General features: G+C 39.9%; 1 protein-coding gene across 6 annotated transcripts in view; it reads right to left on the bottom strand.

Annotated features, from left to right (window-relative positions):
* The window catches only part of RHBDD1 (rhomboid domain containing 1), a 163565-nt gene that overhangs the window by 37889 nt on the left and 101877 nt on the right, over positions 1-23799 (bottom strand). The window contains exon 7 of one of the 6 annotated variants that reach the window (XR_007718358.1): positions 3077-3169. The exons of the other annotated variants lie outside the window; for them this stretch is intronic. The gene's annotated coding sequence lies outside the window, so the exon portion shown is untranslated. The remainder of the gene's footprint in view (positions 1-3076; positions 3170-23799) is intronic. 6 annotated transcript variants of the gene reach the window in all.

Here is a 23799-nt window from a genome sequence, read left to right on the forward strand (position 1 = left end):
CTTGTTCACTGGCTCTGGGTCTCTTCCGTAGCCTCTCAAACATGGTGCCATCCCTAAAAGTCAACAGGGGTCCAGGATGATGGCACATGGAGCTCTACTGAGTCTCTCAATGTATACGACTCCGAGACTGAACTCTAATTCCTGTAAACCTGAACTACTTCCAACTTTCCAGCGGTTTTGGCCAAAAACCTTAGTCATTCTTCACTTCTCTCTCTCACAATTGCAAGCATTCTGTCAAAAAACCCTTTTATTTTACCTGCAAAATGTGTCCAGAAGCTGACCTCTTTATACCTCCTCCACAGCTACTACCTAAGTGCAGCCGAGTCCTCTCTTGCCTGGATTACTGCAATGGACTCCTAACTGGTCTTCCGCTTTTACCCTTGCTGCTTCTATCAGTTTCCTAGGGTTGCTATAACAAATTATCACAAACTGAGTTCCTTAAAACAACAGAACTTTATTCTCTTGCAGTTTGGGAAGCCAGAAGTCTGACATCAAGGTTGTTGGCAGGGTTAGTTCCTTCTGGAGGCTCTGTGGGAGAACCCATTCCATGCCTCTAGCCTTGGGTGGTGCTGGCCATCCTTGGTGTTCCCTGGCTTGTGACTGCTCTCCAATCTGTCTTCACATGGCTCATTCATCTGTGTCTGCTTTCTCCATTTCTGTCTCTTATCAGGACACCTGTCCCTAACCCAGGATGGTCTCATCTTGAGATCCTTACCTTAATTACCTGCAAAGAGCCTTATTTCAAATGAGGTCATACGTGGAGGTTCTGGGTTGTCATATCTTTCGGAGGATAGCATTCAGCCCACTATGCTGCTCTATAAATTATTCTCAATACAGCAGCCACAGTGATCTTTCTAAGTTGAATTAGATTATGCTACTCCTTTGTGCAAAACCCTCTAATGGGTCCATCTCATTCAGGGAAAAATCAGAGTCCTAGATGGCCTACAAGGCCCTGTGTGACCTGGTTCTTATTTCTACATCCTCATCTTCTACTGTCTGTTTGTAAGGAACAGTGGCTCTCACCAATGGATATAAAAAGAAGTGAAAAGTTTTGAGATGTATCTTGAGTTACCATCAAAAAGGCTTGGTTACTCACTACATCCAAAAGGCCACACTTGGAAAGGAATGAGCTGCAAAGGTATAAAAGAATTATAAATTCAGTTTGTACATGATGCATCTGAGATGTCCTTGAGTACATTTATATGTAATTTTAGAAGCTCAGAAAGAAAACTGGGCTGAAGAGATAAATTTGGAAGTTGCCAGCATATAAATAGCAACTAAAGCCTTGGGAGAAGAAAAGAAGACCTAGAATTAAGTCATTAGGGAGGCTGATATTCAAAGGTAAAGTGGAGGTGGGTGGGCCTGCAAAGACGACCCAGGAAAGAGACCAGACCATAGCAGGAAAGCCAGGAAAGTGTGACACTGGGAAAACAAGAAAGAAAAAAAGGAATGGTTTTAAGGAAGGAGTAGTTAACTATGTTAAGTAAATTTGGGGAAGGAAAGTGACTCCAGGCCTTAGCGACATAGAAGGTGCAGGGGAACTTAGCTAGAACTGTTTCATTGGAATAATGGGAGTAGCAACACGATTGTAGTAGTAGAGGCAAGATTCAAAGTTGAAGAGGACAATATGAATGGAAATGGAAAGGGAAGGGATGGTTACTGAAAGGCTGCTGTGGGTTATTGCATACTCACTTGCTCTCTTCCTCTCTCTCTCAAGATAGGAGAGGAGAGAGACTAAGAATATGTTTCGGTGTTGATGGAAGGGATCCAGTAGAGACTGAGAGGCTGAAGACACAAGGGAAAAGGGAATAATCAATGACAAAATATTTTTGTGAGAAGTTGGGGTAGGTGGGTGAAGGATTAGCTTTTGATAAGGGAAGAAGACTTCCCTGCCCAGGTGTCAGGAAGGAACAAGTTAAGTAGGGGGTGGTGAGTACAGAATAGGTACGTTTGTAGTTTTCATGATGGGAGGTTGGGGGCATTACCCAGGGGTGGATTCCAGTTTCTTAGGGAAGGTCTAGGATAGTTGAGAGGTTAATGTGCATGTGTAACAGGCTCAGTCTGCTCTGCTGAGTCATGTTCTCTAATAAGGTTTAGCTGCCAGATCCACGTTCCAAGAAGCCTAGTGGCCAGGCTCACTCAAGTCTGGGATTTTTCCAGGTAAGTGGAAGAAAGGCTGAGAAGCAAGGACATGGAAGGTATTTATAAAAACCAGAAATCTAAGCAGCGGAGGGAGGAAAGCAAGACCACAAAGTAAGAAATCAATGAACTGGAAAGGAAGACAAAGAACACTGGGAGTTGATTACTCAGAACACTGGAGTCACCTGCGAGTAATCAGAACTTCAAATGTTAAATCCATCAATGTGGAGAGCCCAGTGTATCTATTAACCAAAAGAAAAGTAAAGGGGTTTTAGATAAGCTACTTTACTACCAAGCACAAGTCTACTTTCTATCTAAGAGGACCAGAGGGAGCTTAATGCTGGAAAAGTAGGAAGGAGGTATTGTAATTCAAGGAATATCATTCCAAATCTGGATTCTGTACCATGATGCCTGGTAAATGATTCCAAGAAAAGGTGCTTTACTGATTTTGCTACAGCTGCTATAAGTGTTCTATACAGAAATTTTACTGGATTATTTTACTCTCAAGCACAGTGGTTCTCAACCAGGGGTGATTTTGCTCCCCAGGAGACAACTGGCAATGTCCGGGGACACTTTTGGGGGTCAGAACTAGGGGAGAGGTGCACTTGCATCTAGTGGATAGAGGCCAGGGATGCTACTTAACACTGCACAATACACAGGACAGTCACACTCACCTCCACAAGGAATCATCCAGCCCAAAGTTCCAATAGTGCCAAGGCTGAGAACCCTGCTCGAGAACAAAAGCACTTGAAAAAGCAGTCTATTTACATCCAAGAGAAGAGGGCTCAACTCTGGATCAAAGTAATCAACCATCTTCAAATTTTCTGTACCATAAACCTACCAGTGGCCTAAATAAGACTATCTTCATTTTCAGAAAAGGCATCAAAATAGGCAGAAAGGTACAAGCTTTACATGTAAGAAAGCATATGGTAGGTACCTGATGCCTTCCTCCTTCCTTGTCTGCCTTTTCTCATTTTCTTGTTTCTTTCTGGAAAGATTATCATCTGTGTTCTTCACTAGTTCCTGCATACTGGAACATTAAATTGCAACCACAAATTAATTTCAATAAAATCCTCTTACGAGAAGTAAACATAAAAGTCTGAAGAATTTAGTAAGATGGCCTTTTGCCCATATACAGAAATGATTAAAGACTAGACTGTGATTACATTCTGAGCAGAGTAACATAATTAGCAAATTTATGAATGGGTCTCCTTTTCACAGTTCTGTCAGGGCTAATTACTTGTATTAATTAGAACTGTCAACACATGAATATGCTTGTTGAAGCCACTTCCTATGGTAAAATATGAGACTTGTAAATATCAAGGCACTTGGAAAGACGCAAAGACTTTCATTTATTAGCAACTCTAAATGATGCAGAACCACCGACTGCACAATGAGCCTTGGGAATTGACTGTAAATAGATTCCTAGTTAATGAATTTGCTATTTTTTCTTTCTTGCTTAGGCATTAGTCTCAGTTCAGCCTTTGGATGAAATGTCCAATATATCACCACTTTAGACTGCAGCAAGGATAAGGAAAGAATTCCACAGGTTACTGGAAAGAGTAGCTGGGATGTCTAAGCTAAGCAGGAGGGAGTTCCCGTCTCTTCTCTGATTGGTCTGAAATGGGTGTAAAATGAATTTTAAGAAATGATGAAGTGATAGGGGAAAGACACCCGAGGCATTAAGAATGACAGACTGAACATCAATTATAACTCTATTTGAACCTAAGTGGGCAAGTTACTTAGCTGCTCTGCACCTTGGTTTCCTCACCTGAAAAATGGGGATCACAAAAATGGGGACAGCAACAGAACCTGTGATGGGTTACCGTGAGCCTTACACAAGTTAATGTGTGGAAAGCAGGCAGACCAGTGGTCAGTACAAGGTATGTACCAGCTGTTACTGTTTTCGTATTATCATCATCTGGATGGGGGTGGAAACACAGAGAACCGAGCATTCCTAAAATTAGATATAGGGGCAATATACAGAGTGGTTAAGAGCTCTAGAGTCAGATAGGGCTGGGTTCACACCTGACTCCATCACTCACTCAGTTTCCTCTCTGCCTTAATTGTACCTTACTTCATGAGTTCTTGTGAAAAGTAAATGAAAAAAAATGCATGAAATGTACTTGATATTCCTGGTACATAAAGGGACTTGCTAAATGTTACTGCTTAAGTATCCATTACCCTTACTATCTTTTTGGAGAAATCTCCAAAATTGATTGAAACGGAAGTAAAAAGAACGATTTCTGTAAGTGACCTAAGATAGGTGAGGAGAGAAAACACGTGGCAGAGGAGAAAGAGGAAGAGGTAAGAAAAGGAAACAGACCCAGTGCCTTCCTGGTGCCAGTGCCCTCCATCTCCTGTCTCAGGTAGGCATCCCACCCAGCTGCCCCACGAGGAGGGTATAATATACCTCCCTACCCACAAAATACCCATAATCCCTTAGGACCCCGTTCACGGAGGAGAGACAGAGCCGGGATTCCAACTGAGATGTGACTGACTGCAAAGCCCATGCCATGTTGAGGTTGTGAAAGCAAGGCTTGCAAAGGGCTGTCTTCATCACAGACTGAGGGGAATAGAGATTCTAGGCTCTTTCTGCCTACTCCTGCACCCCTTTTTATGCTTTACATAAATTAAATAACACAGCAATGAAACTCTTAATAGGCAGTGCTCGTTCTGGCTGGCTGGCTAAATCTCACCTGATAACCACCATCAAATAACTACCATAAAACAATTTCAAATTAAGATCAGTTAGCAACAATCTAAAAAAGCAGAATTTTTCTTGTTCTATGTTTATTGTACAAGGTCTTTCCAGATATTCGAATCTCTGACAGTGGAAAAAGATGAACCCCCTTATGAGTGCTGCAGGGGGCATGAAGGGAATGGCTGAGGAGAGTGTCTGCTAAGGTCCCTCCCAACTCAAGCATCTTATTTCTGAATATAGCGAGATGTCAATATTAGAGCTCATTTCAACTGGAAATCCACTTCTGTATATATATTAATTTATATAATTAGCTAATAAAATAAGTTGATAACCCCTAATTTTGCCTTGAAATCTGGTAACACCGTAAAAATCAATTTGGTCAAAATTTTAGAGCATCGAAATAACCTAACACATACAAAGAAAATTTAGTTGGAGGATGTTCTGGAACCTTTCACAGACATGCCCAGTTACATATAAAGTAACAGAAAATCCACTGGTGTTCTTAATGACATGTTGGTCAGCATTCCAATGCAATCAGCTAAAAGAGTGAAATTCCCTTATGCACAGAATAGGCTGGACATGAAGTGATGCCAAAATAACAGACTTATCAACACAAGAAAAGATGTTCAATGTAATTATTCATTCATGAGGGAAACACACATGAAAATCACAACAAGATGGCACTGACTGGGTTAAGTTAAAAAGACTGACCACAGCAAGTGTTGGGGAGGATAGGGAGGACCTTGAACTCTCAAACACTGGTGGAGAGAATGTAAAATAGAACAGCACTTTGGAAAACAGTTTGACAGTTTACTAAAACATAAACGTGGCCAGGTGCGGTGGCTCACGCCTGTAATCCCAGCACTTAGGAGGCCAAGGTGGGCAGATCACAAGGTCAGGAGTTTGAGACCATTCTGGCTAACACGGTGAAATCCCATCTCTACTAAAAGTACAAAAATTAGCCAGGTGTGGTGGCGTGCACCTGTAGTCCCAGCTATTCAGAAGGCTGAGGCAGGAGAATCATTTGAACCCGGGAGGCAGAGGTTGCAGTGAGCTGAGATCGTGCCACTGCACTCCAGCCTGGGCAACAGGGCGAGACTCCATCTCAACAAACAAACAAACAAACACAACAACAGAAAAACGTAAACATACACTTTCCACACAACCCAATGATTCCACTCCTAGGTATGTACCCAACAGTAATGAAAGCATACGTCCTTAAAATTACTTGTAAATGAATGTTCACAGCTGCTTTATTTGCCACAGCCAAAAACTGGAAATCCAAATGTTTATGGTGTATCTGTACAATAGACTACTACTTGGCAATGAAAAGGGATGAACTATTAATACACCTAGTGATATGGATAAACCCCAAAGTAGCTACGCTGAGTAAATTAAGTCAGACAACAAAAATATATGTGGTATGTTTCTGTTTATAAAAATTTTACAAAATGCAAACTAAACCACAGAGACAGAAGACCAGTGTCTTGTAGGGATAAGGGTCGGAGGAGGGTAGGAATAAATTACCAAGAGGCAGAGGAATCTGTTGGGTGTGATGACTATGTTAATTATCTTGATTATGGGTTATATGTCAATAAAATGATAAAAATTAATCTTTACAAATTCTTTGAGAAAAGAACAGACTTCATTTCATATCCAAATTAATAACTGTATAGCTCTCTACATGTAATACGGTGCCTTCTTAAACACCATCTCATTTGATCCTTACAAAAAGAAGGTATTATTATTCCTAGAACAATTTTTGTACTACAACCCAGATTTCAGTTAAGAAATCGAGACTCAATAGGCCCCACAATTCGCCACTGCTTTAATGAGATTTATGGGTTATCTGTTCGGCTCCTGAAGACATTTAGATTTGCTGAGGCTGCTCTATGCTAAAAAGAACTATTATCAATAGGATAAGGTGGCTCCAGGCACATATATTATGATCCTTGAGGTTTATCATGTTAACCAGAGTATGGTTTTATAAAATCTTAAAATCCTTTAAGAGATCTCAAAAGATCAGAAAGGGGAAGAAAAAAAGCCTTATGTCTAGCTCTAACTGAATCAAGGGAATGAACTCAAAGAGGGATTAGGGACTGGGTATCCAACTCCTGGAGTCTGTGAAAAAGAAATGGCCCAAGAATCTGGCATCTTTAAAATTTCAATATCCCAGCTTTACACACACACACACACACACACACACACACACCCAGAAAAATCCTTCATCCTAAACTCAAACTGCTCAATTTGGAATACCACACAGTAAGCTTCAGTTTTTCTCCTCTATTATTAGGATAACATACCTACTTTAAGAAAAAATAATTGCTTCATTGAGATTTTACTCAACAGCTTAATTGAGATTTCATTTCTATACTACACAATTCGCCTATTTAGAGTGGACAATTCAATGCCTTTTATGATGTTCACAGAGGTGTATAATCATTACCACAATCAATTTTAGAACATCTTTATCACCCCAAAGAGAAACTCTATGCCAATTAGCAATCACCCCCTATTTCTTCTCTCACTGCCCACCTGCTACCTTTAGCCCTTGGCTCCACCAATCCACTCTCTGTCTTCATGGATTGCCTATTATGGCCACTTCATATTGATTGAATCATATAATGTGGCCATGTGTCACTGGCTTCTTTCACTTAGCATAATACTTTCAGGTTCATCCACATTGTAGCCTGTATTAGCACTTCATTACTTTTTAGGGCCATATAATATTCCATTGTATGCATATACATTTTATTTATCAATCTGATCAGCATTTGGGTTGTTTCTGCTTTTTGGCTATTATGAATAATATAATAAATTTTCATATACAAGTTTTTGTACAGGTATATGTTTTCATTTCTTTTAAAAATCAGTGATGAATATATTCAGGTTAAACTGTATGTTTAACCTTCTGAGGAACTGCCAGACTATTGTCTGAAGCAGCTATACAATTTTACAATCCTATCAGTTTTGGGTGAGGGTTCTAATTTCTCTTTATCCTTGCTAGCCTAAGATTGCCTTTAAAAATAATTATTATAGCCATCCTAGTGGATGTGAAGTGGTATCTCATTGTGGTTTTGATCAGAATTTCCTTGATGGCTAATGGCATAGAGCTTATTTTCATGTGCTTGTGGGACTTCTGTATATCTTCTTTGGAGAAACGTCTATTCAGATCATTTGCCCATTTCTGAGTGGGCTGTCTTTTGGTTATTGAATTGTAAGAGTTCCTCATATAGACTTGATAAAAGTCCCTTATCAGATACATGGTTTGCAAATATTTCCTCCCAATCTGTGATGATCTTTTCACTACTTTTTTTTCCTTCTTCTTTTTTTTGGGGGTCGGGGGGGGGGTTAGAGAGTGGGTCTTGAGACTCAAGCTGGTCTTGAACTTCTGGCTTCAAGCAATTCTCATGTCTTAGCCTTCCAAAGTGCTGACATTGCAGGCATCATGAGCCACTGTGCCTGGCCTCTTTTCACTTCTTTGATAGTACCCTTTGTAGCACAAACATTTTTTAGTTTTGATAAAGTTCAATTTATCTATTTTTCTCTTGTGTTATTCTCTTGGTGCCTAATCCAAGGTCATGGAGATGTCCATCTATATTTTCTTCTAAGAGTTTTCGAGTGTTAGCTCTTACATTTAGATTACTGAGCTGGTTCCACACCTGATCCTGCACGTTACCCACTGTCAGTAGTAGCAAACCATATCAAGTGCTTGATGTGCCTTCACATCGGGCCCTTTTGGTTATTTGTGCTTAAAACAATACTGGAATCTGGGGTGAATTTCATCCTGCCTTTCTGCCTCCATGGGCAGTATCACTAAAATGAATAAAGAATCGATTTTTGCTAAGATCTATTACAGATGGGAAATTCCATAAACTTCAAAGATACCACATTGAGACCACCAATCAAGAAATATTCTTATCTTTTTCAACTTTGAAGTAGTAAGTAAACAAGAGCACAGAAGCAGGTGTGGAGGACACACATAAGCTAGAAGGACAGAGGAACACAATAAGGGGTGATTTGGCCCGAACATCACATTGCCAAAGAGCTGGTCTAACTGCCAGAAGCCACGCAGGTCAATGACACCATGATCCCTCTGTCTCTGTGTCATGCTTAGGATTCCTGCAGCTCACTGCTTCTGGCTAGTGTCCTTTCCTGTATCCCTTGCTGCAGCTTCTGTCATTTGTCCTAACGTTTCTGAGCACGGGGGAGGCAGATCTTTCTGTTAGCAGTTCTGGGGAAGAGAAAACCTAATAATTAGAAGATTCTGGGCCCCAAGTCATTTCTCCACTCGGAATTCTAACAAAGATGTCAGAGTACAAAAGATACAGCCCAAACATAGATGAACACTGACAACAACAACAACAACAAATTTTATCTTCCCAGCAGAATGTGTGACCTACACCCTGAAATCATGAGCGGGAGACCTCAGGGACTGGTGATAATAGGTAACACATGATAACACCAGGCTTGCGTGTCTTCTGGGGAATGAATCAAATGTGGAACCTACTGCTGCAGCTATTACTAAAGACACAAGGGCATGGGGGTGTCTGGAGAGGCCAGATGACTGGCTAGCAGAGGGGACCACATCAATGCTAAAATGTGAGTCTGGGGAGAAGGCTGAATGGGACTGCGCGCCTCAGGATAGAGGCAGGCACGGCTTAGTGGGGCGTGGGAGCAAGTGCAGCAAGTCCCACTTGCTCACAGTGGGACTCCCAGAGGGGACGCCAAGAGATTGAGAAACAGTGTGAGGTTCCGATGGTACTTTGATAGCACAGAATTTGAATTCCACTGACTAATCATACAATCTGTGTAACTCATTTCATCTTTCTGTGTATTAGTTTCCAAATCTCTGAAACGGCACTTCATAGGGCTGTCATGGGGATTGCAATATGCGAATCCAAGTAAAGCACTAACCCTAGAGTCAGCATGTGCTAAGCACTCGGTAGATAATCGTTACTTGTTAGTAACTTGTGTCCCCCCACTACCAATTCATTTATGGAAACCCTAACCCCCAGTGTGACTGTATTTGGAGATTCGGCCCTAAAGAGGCAATTAAGGTTAAATGAGGTGATGAGGTGGAGCCCTAATCCAACAGGACTGATGTCCTTATAAGCAGAGGGAGAGGCTCCAGGGATGTGTGTGCACAGAGAAAAGGCCAAGTGAGGACACAGTGAGAAGACAGCCACCTGCAAGCCAAGGGGCAAGGCCTCAGGAGAAACCAAGCCTGCTGGTACCTTGATCCTGGACTCTTCACCTCCAGAATTGTGAGAAATAAGCTTCTGTTGTGTAAGCCACTCAGTCTTTGGTATTTTGTTATGGCATCCCTAGCATGCAGATATATTACTGTGAACAGCAAAACCAGTATGGGAGGACACAGCTGGGCTGACATGACATTGTGGTCCCATTCTGAAAGATCAGTGACCCTAGGTGCTAAAAAGCTGCATATTGTACAACAAAGAGTAACATCAAAACAACATTCAGAAAAGTTGTATGTGCCCCTGGGACAAGGTGAGAGTGCTTAACTTGCTCTAACAACTTTTAACAAGCTTTAATGCAAAACACCGCAACCTTAACTGTGGCTTTCTAATTAATGACTTGCTACCTTACGTGGTTCCAAGATCTTGCAAAACAAGCACATGGATCCCTTGACTGAGGTTTGGGAAGGGTGTGCAAACAGGGCCCCTGTCTCCCACCTTCTGACACTACCAACTGCGGCTCCCTGATGATGTCATCAAGGTCTCAGGCAGAGCCAGGCAGGGCATCCAAAAGAAGAGCTCACTCCCCCTCAGCCAAGCGACCCTCCCTGAGCCCTCAAGGTCCTGTGAGTTCTTGGCCCCAGTCTACTGCCTGACTCACTGCTTGGCAACTTCTCCTGCTTTCAGTGCCCTCAAGCACACCAATCTCTCCCCCACCTTGATACTGTTGGAAGGCAAGTCCCTCTGGGTGAACGCTCCCCACTGCGCCTGCTCCCACCCCTAACACATCCTGCCATACATGTATGAACATGTGTTATATGAACATACTCTCTCCTCCCTAAGCACTGCCCCCCTTCACTCCTTCTCATCTTTTAGGCCTCAACCTAAATGTTAATTATCATCTCCTTAGAAAGGTCTTTGGTGACCCTTTGCCCCACTAGTTTCCTCTCCCAATCCCATTACTTTTTCAACCATACCGATTTATTTTCTTCATAGCGCTGCCTCCAAATTTAACTACCTTTATCAGTCTATCTACCTATCTATCCCTCGGTCCATCTCTTCATCCTCTCTCCTGTCTCTTTCTCGCTCTTTATTTTTGGTTGGGGGTGGGGTGGGCAATGATACTTAATACCAGATGAAAAGTTGAAAGAACAAAGCAACTTATTTGCTAGTGACTAGAAATCATTATTTTCTTCTAATATTTTTATTGTCACTAAAGTCTAGTTGTATCACAGGAAAGCTAAAAACTATTACCTTGTTATAAAATAATAAAAACAAAACAAGGGATTATTAAATCATGGGTTCTTAAATCTATAAGCACATTCTCTTGATCATGGTAGGTACTCCACAAATTTTTGTTGAAAAAAATGAACCTATGGTCTAAGAAATATCGATATTCTGAATTTAAAAAAATCAATCACCCTCACTATTCATAATTAATCTTCTATTAGGAAGAAACAAAACAAATCAGGCCTTAGACTTCCTTAAAGTCTCAAATTTTATACATACATTTTAGCTAACTTCTTTCCCCCAAGGGAAATTATAGATGAGAAAAACTTATCTATGTATCTCTGTCTCTCTCTTCCCCCTCCCTGTCTTCTTTACTGTCCAGTTTCTCCACTCAGGGTTTGGGTGCTATCTGTTTTATTTACCATCCTCTCAGCACAGCACTGGAAACACGGTAGGTATTCGATCAACAGTCGTTAAATGAACGCAAGCTATGAGCACCTAGGAAGAAGAGCAGTTGACTTCCATTTAATCTCATCCTGTGCTTCAGAGGACGTGGTGGGAGGAGGATGGTGCAATGCCGCCCACCCTCTTCCCACATGTGAGAGCAGCCAAAATAACCAGGTAACTAACACTAAATGTAAAATGGCAGAGATGTCCTGCTGCAGTCTTCCAACACCTGTCAGGTTGTCAGCTTTCATAATTTTGGTCTTAAGAACACATCACCAAAATGATCGCTGGAACCCGTTAAAACTTAAAATAAGTTTTAAAATAATGATCTTCCCACCTCTCTGTAGTTGTTCACAAGATGCTTCTCAAAGTGAATGTAGGTACCAGAGGATCTTACCGACAATCCTCTAAGATGGCTGGAGAATAGCTCATGATGGTCAGAATGTGCATTATTGCTTCCTGAAGAACTTAACTTTTTTGACTGTATATTATAATTAAAACAAACTTAGGTGATAAGGTAGAAACAGCTTTGAATTGGGGGTGTAATGATGTAGATTCCAAGATAAGCCTGGGGATTGATAGGCCATGTGGCTCTGAGTTCATAACAACCTCTCTTTCTAGGGTGCAGAGTGCCAAGGCAGTCTGGACCAGGCCATTTCTAAGGCCTTAGAATAACTATATTACTGAGAACTCTGTGTAATTCTTATAGGACCAAACCGCTGCCATTTGGCTCTCAAACTAACATTTTTCCACAGTTTCAAAAAGTGTCAGCTGAGCTCTCCTTAAATGCAGCACCATGCCGTCAGGTTATAATTGTCTCTAATTGGTGCTCATGTGAATTGCAACTTTCCTAACCACTAAAGACCTGAAAAAAAATTTCATTCCTCTCTAATAAGAAACATGTTAAAAGGCAGTTTTTTGAAAGGACCACAAGCAATAATCATTAAAATTCACTGTATTAACATTCCTCATAAGTAAAGACTCAAGCCTAAAAAATACACAAAAAACCACCACGGTATTTTACATTTTCTTAATTGCATCAATTTCAATAAGAATTGGAATGTGATGGAAGTTGGTCTTAATGGCTTCTTTTTTCATCATGGAGACAAATTAGGAAAACATTACCACTTTCCTTTCATCCGTCCGTCCATCCACACATCCCATCCCACCCCATCCCTAAACATTCCCAATCATCTACTGCCCTTCTCTTTGGTTAGTATTAGTTTATAGGTAGTAGCTATTTTTGTTGATGCCTTACTAGTTCCCTCCACCCACCCTCCCTCCCTCCCTGTCTCTCTTTCTTCCATTTGACCACATTCCCTGAGGGCATATAATTTGGTTCTTATCTTTCTTTACATAGGGTGGGCGTTGGGGACGGGGAGAAGCTATCTTGCTCATACCTGGCACAATATACGTTTTCTGTATGTTTTTAAAATTATATATAAAACATGGAGGACATTCAGTGGATGATACTATGTGTACCTTCAACTTAAAAAAAAAAAAAAAGGCTGGGCATGGTGGCACATGCCAGCACTTTGGGAGGCCAAGGCAGGCAGATCACATGAGGCCAGGAGTTCGAGACCTGCCTGGCCAACATGGTGAAACTGAGTCTCTACTAAAAATACAAAAATTAGCTGGGCGTGGTGGCATGTGCCTGTAATCCCAGCTATTTGAGAGGCTGAGGCATGAGAATCATTTGAATCTGGGAGGCAGAGGTTGTACTGAGCTGAGATAGTGCCATTGCACTCCAGCCTGGTTGACACAGCCAGACTCAAAAAAAAAAAAAAAAAAAAAAAAAAAAAAGTAAGCACCCACTACCTCACTACCTTCTGCTACAGCTTCTTGGGAGATACAAAAATAAATAAGGACCTCTCACTTTGATTCTCAAGGAACTCTTCTCCTAAGAGGAGATAAAGACCTGTTAGCATCACCTGAGGAGCTTATAGGGCAATTCCAGTGCTTGGGCTGCACGCTACCATCTCTGTGCACGCTCCCTCACCCCAACCCCACGAGCTACAGATTCTGATTTGTTCTGGGGCCAGAGCACTGGTAACATTGCAAAGCTCCCCAAATGATTGTACTAGGTAGCTGGGGTTGAGAACAACCAAAATTTCTGAGAGAAACATCTCCTCTAGTTATTTAAAATCATTAGCAAAGTATATCTTTGGTCTTTCTTGAATTGTAGTCCTTGGATACATGCACAATCTCCATTAATTCACTGAAACATGCTAGACAACAAAGGTTATTCTCTTTTGTTTAGAAATCACCTGAAGACATTGCAACTATGACTATATTTAGTTCTTGATGTGAGTTGTATCTTTCATAAAAGTTCACTCTCCTTTATTTATTCTTAACATCATCTTTAAATTCTACCTTTCCATTGAATTGGAAGATTATATAGACAGCTGTTAACTGTGGGTTGGAAAACATTTGGGATTTCATATTCCCTGGACTTTTTCAGATATCCACTGAAGACCCTGAAAATATTTAATCATGAAATCTACATTAGAAATTCCCATAGGAAGCTTAAAGTTTGACCAGTAAATCATTAATAACCAACACTTACAAAAATCAATTTGAAACCTTTTCATGAATATTTTACAAACAAAACTCTAATTTGCTAAATTTTCTAATTTCACTTCAATAGGAATGAGTATAAGAACAAAAAATACGAGTTAATGAAACTATTAAAGTATTGGTAGCATTTAGCAGAATACTAATGTTAATAATAGTATTATTATGTTATTGTTATTGGCTGAATTGTATATCCTCAGAATTCACACGTGGCAGCCCTAAACCCCAGTACTACAGAAAGTGACTGTATTTGGAGACAGAGCCTTTAAAGATGTGATGGAGTTAAACGGAGGCCATTAGGATACCCACAGGCAGAAGGGCGATATTAGACTTTTATCTCACACCATGTACAAAAATCCATTCGAAATAGATTTAAGACTTAAACATAAGACCTGAAACTGTAAACCCTACTAGAAGAAAATGGAGGGGAAGAGCTCCATCACGTTGGTCTGGGCAATAGTTTTTTTAGATATGACCCTGAAAGCATGGTTGACAAAAGCAAAAATAGACAAACAACATTACATAAAACGAAAAAGCTTCTGCACCGCAAAGGAAACAATCAACAAAGGGAAGAGACAACCGATAGAATGGGAAAAATTTCATGTCTGCAAACCATACATCTGATAATGCATTAATATAAAAAACATATACGAAACTCAACTCAACTCAACTCAACTCAACTCAACTCAAAGGCAAGAAAACAACCCAATTTTTAAAATGGACAAAGGACCTGAACAGACATCTCTCAAAGGATGACATAGGAATGGCCAACAGGTATGTGAAAAACGCTCACTAAACATCAGGGAAATGCTAATTGAAACCACAGTGGGGTATCACCTCACACTTGTTAGAATGGCTATTATTGAAAAGATGAAAGATAAGCGTTGGAGAGGATGTGGAGAAAGGGGAACCCTTGCACACTGCTGGTGGGAATGTAAGTTGGTACAGCCATTCTGGAAAACAGCATGGAGGTTCCTCTAAAAGAACTGAAGTCAGCAGGTTGAAGAGATATCTGCACTCCCATGTTCACTGAGGCATTATTCACAATAGCAAGTAATGAACCTAAGTGTCCATCAACAGGTGGATGAATAAATAAAACGTGGTAACATATACACGATGAATACTATGCAGCCTTAAAACAGAAAGAAATCCTCCATGTTGTTGGAAATGACAACATGGAGGAACCTGGAGGACAGTACATTAAATAAAATGAGCCAGGCACAGAAAGACAAATACTGTGGGATCTCACTTATATATGAAATCTTAAAAAGCTGAACTCACAGAAGCAGAGAACAGAAGGGTGGCTACGGGGCTGGAAGCTGGGGAGACCCTGGGTCAAAGGGTACAAAATTTCAGTTAGATAGAGATCTATCTATGATACAGTGACTGTACAACACAGTGATTGTACAGCACAGTGACTATAGTTGCTAACAATGTATTGTATTCTTGAAAATCATTAGGAGTAGATTTTTAGGGCTCTTATCACAAAAACTAAGGATGTGAGGTAACTTATGTTAATTAGGTTGTTTAGCCATTCCACAATGGATATACATTTCAAAACATTGTGGACTATGTGAAAAATAGATACAATTTTCATCAACTAAAATAATTAATTTTTACAAATAAGGCCATTAGAGTCATCCTTAATCCAATCTGATTAGTATCCTTATAAGAGATGGAAATTTGGATGCAAAAAGGGACACTAAGGACACATGCACAGAGGAAAAAGCATGGGAGGACACAGGGGAAAGGCCATCTGCAAGCCAAGGAGAGCAGCCTCAGGAGAAGCCAAACCCGTCAGCACCTTGATCTTGAACTTCCTGCCTCTGGAGATGTGAGACAATACATTTATGTGTTTAAACTACCCAGACTGTAATATTTAGTTATGACGGTCCTAGCAAACTAATATAATGATTAATCAAATTAATACAAATATCACTATTATATCCTACCAATACAACACGAAAGGCAAAACAACGTAACAATAAAGTACATACACTGTGAAATGAAACTGACTGGGTTCCATCCAATCTCAGCCTTACCCTTTATTAGCTATGGGACCTATGTCAGCCTCCCAGCCATGTGCACATACATGTACATACACACACACACACACAGAGGTCACTTACAATGCTGCTGGTATATATGCTATGACTCACTTAAATTCCTTGCCCCCAACTTCCCCTAACCTAACAGAGTGGTCTTAAAACCCAGATTTTTACTTAGGATTGTCTTGGCTATACGGGCTCTTTGTGGTTCCATATGAAATTTAAAGTAATTTTTCTAACTATGTGAAGAAAGTCAATGGTGGCTTGATTGGAGCAGCATTAAATCTATAAATTACTTTGGGTAGTACAGCCATTTTCATTATATTGATTCTTCCTATCCATGAGCATGGAATGTTTTTCCGTTTGTTTGTGTCCTTTATTTCCTTGAGCATTGGTTTGTAGTTCTCCTTGAAGAGGTCCTTCACATCCCTTGCAAGTTGTATTCCTAGATATTTTATTCTCTTTGTAGCAACTGTGAATGGGAGCTCACTCATGATTTGGCTATTATTGGTGTATAGGAATGCTTGTGATTTTTGCACATTGAATTTTGTATCCTGAGACTTGGCTGAAGTTGCTTAACAGCTTAAGAAGCTTTTGAGCTGAGACGATGGGGTTTTCTGGATGTAGGATCATGTCATCTGAAAACAGAGATGATTTGACTTCATCTCTATTTGAATGCCCTTTATTTCTTTCTCTTGCCTGACTGCCCTAGGCAGAATTTACAGTACTATGTTGAATAGGAGTGGTGAGAGAGGGTATCCTTGTCTTGTGCTGGTTTTCAAAGGGAAGGCTTCCAGCTTTTGCCCTTTAAATATGATATTGACTGTGGGTTTGTCATATATGGCTCTTATTATTTGGAGGTATGTTTCTTCAATACTCAGTTTATTGAGAGTTGTTAACATGAAGGGATGTTGAACTTTATTGAAAGCCTTTTCTGCATCTACTGAGATAATCATGTGGTTTTTGTCGTTGGCTCTGTTTATGTGATGAATTATGTTTATTGATTCCTGTATGTTGAAACAGCCTTGCATCCGGGATTAAGTCAACTTGATCATGATGAATGAGCTTTTGATGTGCTGCTGGATACATACATTTCAGAACTTGTTATTGGTCTATTCAGGGATTCGACTTCTTCCTGATTTAGTCTTGGGAGGGTGTATGTGTCCAGGTATTTATCCATTTCTTCTAGATTCTCTAGTTTATTTGTGTGGAAGTGTTTCTAGTATTCTCTGATAGTAGTTTGTATATCTGTGGGATCAGTGGTGGTATCCCCTTTATCATTTTTTATTGTGTCTATTTGATTCTTCTCTCTTTTCTTCTTTATTAGTCTGGCTAATGGTCCATTTTGTTAATCTTTTCAAAAAACCAGCTTCTAAATTCATTAATTTTTTGAAGGGTTTTCATGTCTCTATCTCCTTCAGTTCTGCTCTGATCTGTTATTTCTTGTCTTCTGACTTCAAACTATATGACAAGGCTACAGTAACCAAAACAGCATGGTACTGATACCAAAACAGATATATAGACAAATGGAACAGAACAGAGGACTCAGAAATAACGTCACACATCTACAACCATATGAGCTTTGACAAACCTGACAAAAACAAGCAATGGGGAAAGGATTCCTTATTCAATAAATGATGTTGAGAAAACTGGCCAGTCATATGCAGAAAACTGAAACTGGTCCCCTTCCTTACATCTTACACACAAATTAACTCAAGATGGATTAAAGACTTAAACGTAAGACCTAAAACCATAACAACCCTAGAAGAAAATCTAGGCAATACTCTTCAGGACATAGGCATGGGCAAAGACTTCATGACTAAAACACCAAAAGCAATGGCAACAAAAGACACAATTGACAAATGGGATCTAATTAAACTAAAGACCTTCTGCACAGCAAAAGAAACTATCATCAGAGTGAACAGGCAACCTACAGAATGGGAAAACATTTTTGCAATCTATCCATCTGACAAAGGGCTATCCAGAGTCTATGAGGCACTTAAACAAATTTACAAGAAAAAACAACCCCATCGAAAAGCGGGTGAAGGACATGAATAGACACTTCTCAAAAGAAGACATTTATGCAGCCAACAAACATATGAATAAAAACTTATCATCACCGGTCATTAGAGAAATGCAAATCAAAACCACAATGAGATACTGTCTCATGCCAGTTAGAATGGTGATCATCAAAATGTCAGGAAAAAACAGATGCTGGAGAGGATGTGGAGAAATAGGAACATTTTTACACTGTTGGTGGGAGTGTAAGTTAGTTCAACCATTGTGGAAGATAGTGTGGCGATTCCCCTAGGATCTAGAACCAGAAATACCATTTGACTCAGCAATCCCATTACTGGGTATATACCCAAAGGATTATAAATCATTCTACTGTAAAGACACATGCAAACGTATGTTTACCGGGGCACTACTCACAATAGCAAAGACTTGGAACCAACCCAAATGCCCATCAATGATAGACTGGATAAAGAAAATGTGGCACATACACACCATGGAATACTATGTAGCCATAAAAAAGGATGAGTTCACATCTGTTGCAGGGACATGGATGAAGCTGGAAACCATCATTTTCAGCAAATTAACATGGGAACAGAAAACCAAACACCACATGTTCTCACTCACAAGTGGGAGTTGAACAATGAGAACACATGAACATAGGGAGGGGAACATCAAACACTGGGGCCTGTCAGGGGGTGGGAGGTTAAGGGAGGGATAGCATTAGGAGAAATACCTAATGTAGGTGACAGGTTGATGGGTACAGCAAACCACTATGGCACATGTATACCTATGTAACAAACCTGCACATTCTGCACATGTATCCCAGAAGTTTAGTAACAATAATTTTTAAAAACCAGATTTGATCTTGTTTCCACTGTCCTCAGGATTAAACACAAAACCTTTAAACATATCATACTGAGCCCTTCACAACTTGATTCCTACTTATCTTTGCACTCTGATAAATTGCAATCCTGCCCCACAAATCTCCCCATGAATAATGCATTGCAGCCACAACCAACTTAATTCCTCCAATAGACTATAAGACTGTATCTCCCTATTCCTGGGCTTTTATCTGTTTTCTTTGCTCCCCTCACTCCTCTATGAAAATCCTTTACTAGGGTCTCATTACATTCAAGGGGAAACCAAAATCCAAGAGAGGCCATGGCCAGGACCTCACTAACTCAAATTTGCCATCAATACCCAGATTGTCCAAAACTTAGACTTTAGACATTGATTTACACAACAAAGGATGTTTACTACCTAATTATTCTGTCAATCTTTAAGCCAAATAAGGTGACAGACTATATTATAATATCACTACAGCCACTCAGAAGGAAAATCCATGAATTCTGAGTTTAGAGTGAATGATATCCCATTTGTATACCTCTCTTTTCTGTGTGTTGTAGGTATAATTTTCATTGTTTTTGTTTGTTTGTTTGTTTTGTTTTAGTGTTAAGGAGCTGTCTACTCGTGTAACTGCAAACAGCAGAGAAAGACATGCTTTTCAGAAAACACAAGTCTTGGCATTTTTAAGGAGAGTGCTCCTGCGGTCTCATTATTCTGCCAGTTAATTGACAGGAAAGAATGTCCTAATTGCTTATTAACTCTGACAGTGTCCCCCTAGCCTGGTGGCAAGGTCTAAGAGATACAGAGTGCACAGCAATTGTACAACTGCTGCTCCTCCAGGGGCACAGAGCCTCAGGTTCAAGCAGCTACAAAACAGCAGATGTTTTTATTTTGGTTTTGAAAACGCCTATCTACAATAGAGTAGAATTTGGTGATAGGTTATTTTCTCCTCAGAGTAATAAGATGAACCACGCTGCTGATTAAATATTATTTTCTTGGGCCAAAACGTCCTTCACAGCCATTGCATATGGAAGTCATCCTTGGTTAGATTGAATCTGCCAAAATGACAGCTGATTTAAGAGGCACTCAGTGCTCTTTCACTTCCACCCACCCCTGTTGCAACCACCGGCAAGACTATACTGAGCAAAGGCATAAGAGAAACAAGCCATCAACACAGGCCAATGGCCTGTCAACAATGGCCACTTGGATCCCTTCCTCAGAGCACACATGGAAATCCAGAAGTCCACTGCACAGGTGCGCCTATAGACCAAGAAGCACTGTTTATGTGCTTTTGTAATATATAAAACTTTAACATAACAATGAGCAACTAATGAAGGCTGCCAATGGGGGAGGAAATGGGGCATAACCTGACAAATGTCACAATCTCAAAGTTAAACTCAAAATAGGCCTTACTGGGCCTGCGTTACGTAAGTCAGGGACTTATTTCCCTCCTCTCCAAAAAGCATGCTCTAGACAATAGTAAATTACTTGAGGTTTAAAATTTATTTTTGTCATAGCACAGTGTGCCAAAAGAAGGCCCTTACTAACCTAACCCCCAGAGACCCAGCTCATTTAAAGACATAATGAAGAGAGTAGGTGCTGTATATCGATGTCACTTTTAGAGTACACTTATTAAACACTATCTCCTGTAAAGTCCATATGCTAGCTACATTTTATTTTAGCATCACGCTAGTCAGAAGCAAGTGGTTCCCTTTTAGACTCACTGAGCTGAAAATTAAAAACTACTGGGCTTTGGGTTGTTCTGGTTTGATCTGTAAAGAATCCCGAATGCAATGATTCAAGAGTCAACTCATATCATGATTTATTTCACCTGTCTCCTATGACTGCACACTTAGGCCATCTGCAATTTTTCCAAAGCAAATAATTACAGTGTAATCAGTTTAATATTTATAGTAATCTTTATAACTTTGCACAATTTGGGCCAGGTATCTATCATAAGCAGATCTTTGGTCCTCTGATTGAGATTCGTGAAGATACACAAATACATGACTCTGACATCTGGCTCTCCATAACTAAGTAAAACAGGATTATAGTTCTGAATCATTGGAGAACTGCCATGTGATGACACTAGACCACTTTGAGAGCTATTTGTGACTGTATAATAAATGGAAACCAACATATGACTCTTGGTTTTTCTCACCAGCAACACAACACAATATAATGGATGGGACAATGTGTATAACTGTGAGTAAGATTGTTTAAGAGAGGCAGAGCAGACAACAGTGGAAATTTTCATGTGAATAATTACCACTAATAAGTAACTGGAGTAATGGGCAATAGTTCAACATAAAATTGTGATGTCTTAAGGCACACTTAATGCAAGCACATTTATTTTTTTCTATTACGAATCATTTCTTTTCTAAAAGGAAAACTATTGAAGACAAATTAAGTTCTATTTAAATTAATGCAAATATCCTTAATTCAATATTTATATTAAAAACAAATCTTTTCAAACTTGTATATGCTACAATTTTGTTAGAAACCAATGACAGCCCAGCAGATTACTTCTGATTGTCTGTAGTAAGCATTTTTTGGGGGTACATGTCCTATGAGTACCCGAGAGGCAGGCTTCTTGTGTAAGGAGGGTGTTCCTTCCCATGCAAATGATTTAACAATGTTTAAATTTTTTTTCAGGAATTTTTGCTTAAAAAAATCCAAACCAACCAACCAACCAAACAAAAAAAACTTAGCAAAACATATATGAACAGGTAAAGACAAAAGTAAGATAATTGTCATTGTTATCTCTATAAATAATGCAGTCTTTTTAATTTAGCTTATCAATGGTGGCCAAACATACTTCTGAGTTTTCAGCTTTCTGAATTCAAGATGATCACAATGGCCGGGCGCGGTGGCTTCCGCCTGTAATCCCAGCACTTTGGGAGGCTGAGGCGGGTGGATCACAAGGTCAGGAGATCGAGACTGTCTTGGCTAACATGGTGAAACCCTGTCTCTACTAAAAATACAAAATATTAGCCAAGCGTGGTGGCGGGCGCCTGTAGTCCCAGTTACTCGGGAGGCTGAGGCAGGAGAATGGCATGAACCACAGGAAGCGGAGCTTGCAGTGAGCCGAGATCGTGTCACTGCACTCCAGCCTGGGCGACAGTGTGAGACAACGTCTCAAAAAAAAAAAAAAAAAAAAAAAAAAAGATGATCACAACAGCAATCTAACTCCAAGAATACAAACATCCTCTAGCTAAGTGACATGGGACAATTACATGGTGGGCTACAGACTTACAAGAAAACCATGTTAATCTCTGCTTTAACTGACAGTTCAGTAGCAGTCTAGATATACTTTTTCTGAAGAGGCTATAATATTGTATAATGTAAAAAGTGTCCCAACTAGGAATAGAGACATCTGGCCCTCTAATCTGATATCTACCACTTAGAATGTGACCCTGAAAAAGTCATTAAATTTCTCTGTGCCTCTGCCTCACAATCTAAAACAACGAAAATAATTTAAAATGTTTTATAGGGTTCTGTGTGGGTTACGTGAATCTTCTCAGCATAGTCATTACCACCTAATACTCATTAACCTGGAAGGAATTTCACCAGAACTTCCAATACCATGTTGAATAGGAGTGGTGAGAGCGGGCTTCCTTGTCTTGTGCCAGTTTTCAAAGGGAATGCTTCCAGCTTTTGCTCATTCAGTATGATATTGGCTGTGGGTTTGTCATATACAGCTCCTATTATTTGGAGGTATGTCTCTTCAATACTTAGTTTATTGAGAGTTTTTAACATGAAGCGATGTTGAATTTTATTGAAAGCCTTTTCTGCGTCTATTGAGATAATCATGTGATTTTTGTCTTTAGTTCTGTTTATGTGATGAATTACGTTTATTGATTTGTGAATGTTGAACCAGCCTGGCACCCCCAGATGAAGCCTACTTGATCCCGATGCATAAGCTTTTTGATGTGCTGCTGGATTCGGTTTGCCAGTATTTTGTTCAGGATTTTTGCATTGATGTTCATCAAAGATACTGGCCTAAAGTTTTCCTTTTTTTGTTGTTATCTCTGCCAGATTTTGGTATCAGGATGATGCTGGACTCACAGAATGAGTTAGCAAGGAGTCCTTTTTTTTTCTGTCTTTCTTTTTTTGGTAATAGTTTCAACAGGAATGGTACCAGCTCTTCTTTGTACCTCTGATAGAAATCAGCTGTGAATCCGTCTGGTCCTGGGCTTTTTATGGTTGGTAGGCTATTTATTACTGCTTCAATTTCAGAACTTGTTATTGGTCTCTTCAGGGATTCAATTTCTTCCTGCTTCAGTCTTGGAAGGGAGTATGTCCACGAATTTATCAATTTATCCTAGATTTTCTAATTTATGTGCATAGAGGTGTTTATAATACTCTCTGATTGTCATTTGTACTTCTGTGGGGTCAGTGGCAATATTCCCCTTATCATTTCTGATTCTGCACAGCAAAAGAAACTATCAACAAAGTAAACCAACTACAGAATCGGAGAAAAGTTTTACAAACTATGTATCTGATAAAGGTCTAATATCCAGCATCTATAAGGAACTTAAACAACTTTACTAGAAAAACCCCATTAAAAAGTGGGCAAAGGACATGAAAAGAC

The sequence above is a fragment of the Macaca thibetana genome, chromosome 12 (genome assembly GCF_024542745.1).
Source record: "Macaca thibetana thibetana isolate TM-01 chromosome 12, ASM2454274v1, whole genome shotgun sequence".
Taxonomy (NCBI): domain Eukaryota; kingdom Metazoa; phylum Chordata; class Mammalia; order Primates; family Cercopithecidae; genus Macaca; species Macaca thibetana.